The sequence below is a fragment of the Dipodomys spectabilis genome, unplaced genomic scaffold (assembly GCF_019054845.1).
Source record: "Dipodomys spectabilis isolate Male_0828 unplaced genomic scaffold, ASM1905484v1 ptg000307l, whole genome shotgun sequence".
NCBI classification, from domain to species: Eukaryota; Metazoa; Chordata; class Mammalia; order Rodentia; family Heteromyidae; genus Dipodomys; species Dipodomys spectabilis.
In genome coordinates, this window is record NW_024870984.1 from 318,989 (window position 1) to 321,462 (window position 2,474).

General features: G+C 47.5%; 1 pseudogene; it reads right to left on the reverse strand.

The window, feature by feature from the left end:
- Positions 1-334: 334 nt before the first annotated feature.
- LOC122127672 lies at positions 335-1,265 on the reverse strand (annotated as a pseudogene).
- Positions 1,266-2,474: the final 1,209 nt, after the last annotated feature.

Consider the following 2,474-nt stretch of genomic DNA (forward strand, 5'->3'; position numbering starts at 1 on the left):
CTCCATGAGGCCTGAGCAGGGAGGAGGGCAAAGAGGTGTCTTCTACAATAGCCACTGAAGTGAGGGAGGCAGAAGGTCAGCTGTTCCAATGGGCAGATGTGGAGAGGATTCTAGAAGGGTATCAAATCCGCTGCTTTGGGCAGGAGTATCAGTTATTTTTACAGAAAGCAACAGAGAAATTAATTTTCTTTTCTGACTACTGAAAAGTGGAAAGATGCTCAAGTTTACCATTTAAAGGAACAATAGACATTTCAAAAATCTCTGTCTAAACTTTGGTTTTCTTAAAAATACACACACACACACAAAACCAAGTCATCACAAAAAGAAATATAAGTTGAGGCTGTAGGCAGGTGCTGTTCTGTCCGTGGCAGTCTTTTGTGCAAAGTAAGGGGTATTGGAGCTCCAATTTAACTGATGCAGTGGGGTTTACTGCCTCTGCATGCCGAGGCAGTGCACGTCATCAGTGCCCTTGCTCTTGAAGCCTGAGAGGGGCTGACCATACTTGTCCACGCACCAGCAGAAGTCCCACTTTCTGCCTTTGGAGTGGCTACACTGCTTCTTCTTATAATATCCTTTCTTGTCCCAGTTGGGGATGTGCACACCCCTGGGACTCAGCACATTGAGGAACTTCAGGTGATTCAGGGTGTCTTCCATCTCTCTAAGGCAGGGACCATATTCTGTCTCCCGTTTGGGCTCCGAGGAGAAGGTCTGGGTGTCCATGCTCTGGGACTCATAGTCAACTTTATAGCGCTGGTTGTCCTTCCCGTGACCTTTCTTGATGGTGTCCAGCTTTGCGTGAATGGAATGGAACTTGGAGTCAGGCACCTTATGTGTGCTGGGCAGGGCATGGCTCTCCACGCTCCCTGTGCCTCGGTCCTTCTCCGACTCACTAGCATTTCCTGAGGCGGAGGGCACCAGCAGCAGGTAAACCTCAGCTGGTCGGGATGCTGGCGTTGGCGGAGAACCCGCAGCCGTCCAGTAGCGCCTGCAGTGGGCATGGCTTGCCCAGTGGCAGTTGGCAGCTGAGCCCCTAGCTGTAGCTGCAGCGTTCAGTGTAGACACCGCACGGCTGGCCCTTGCGCAGAGCACATGTCAGGCAGCAGCCATAGCCTGGCTCGGGCACCAGATCGGCACACCCCTGCACTGAGCCAGCTCGTTGGCATCACAGGGCTCTCAGCATAAGATGGGACCCTCGTCACCGGCGGCCTGAGGAACAGAGCCAGGGCGGTGAGCAGAGCTGCCCAGAGTGCGGGGCGCCGCTCCATGCATGGCGCCTGTCGCAGGGGCCAACTGGAGTAAGCGCTTACTGGGTCTAGGCAGGGGGTGTGAGATTACAGGATCTGGAGCGCAACTACTGGTGCTCGGCGTGCAGCTGCCCAGCTCGCACCTCAATACCTATAAGTTCTAATATCACCCTTTTTCTGTGTTATAGTAGTTTGGCTGATTTTAATATAGTTAATCTATTTTGAGTTGATGTTAGTGCAAGCAGAGATCCACTTCTAGTTTTCTGCCTGTGGATGTCCAGTTTTCCCAACACCAATAGTTGAAGAGGCTATGATGTGTGTGTGTGTGTGTGTGTGTGTGTGTGTGTGTGTGTGTGTGTCTGTGTGTCTGTGTGTCTGTGTGTCTGTGTGTCTGTGTGTGTTGGTCGTGGGGCTAGAACTCTGGGCCTCGGAGCTACCCCTTTGCATTTCATCTCCAGGCTAGTACTTGAACCACAGTTCCACTTCCCATTTTCTTGAGGTTTATTGGAGCTAAGAGTCTCATGGACTTCCCTGGCCCTGCTGGCTTTCAAAAACCATCCTCAGATCTCAGCCTTCTGAGTAGCTAGATTAAAGGCATGAGCCACAGGCACCCAGCAAGGCTATGTTTTTTCCACATTACATCTTTCGCTCTCTTGTCGAATATCAGATGATTGTAAGTATGTAGTTTTATTTCTGGGTCTTTTCATCTTTTCTAATACGTTTTTTATTGTAAAAATAATGTACAAAGAATTACAGTTACATAAAGTAGGTAATGAGTTCATTTCCTCTCAAGCATTGTTACTTCCTCCTTTGTTTTTCCCCTACCATCCCTACCCTTCCACCTCCACAACTACTCCTTTCCATCCCACCTCCCCACTCCTTGCATAAATTGTAAAGTACGTTTTTGAACATAGTGTCTTGATCTCATTGTTAAAATGGGTCAAACTGTATCCCTAGTTAAGCATTTGTTTTTTCCCTTCTCCCCTCAAAGCTAGAGAAATGTATATACAAGATACAGGGCATCAACATCAAAAAAACAAAAAAAAACACACATTACATAGGTTACAAGATTGGGTCGAAGAATGATGATTGTTGACTTAATTTGATAAGTATTCTATAGCTTTTAATGGTAAGCCTTATTAACTCAAAGGGGGAGCAAAAACATTCAGAATAGTGGAATGTGGCTACCACTCATTTGATGTGTGTGGATAGATTATGATTAATCAAAAT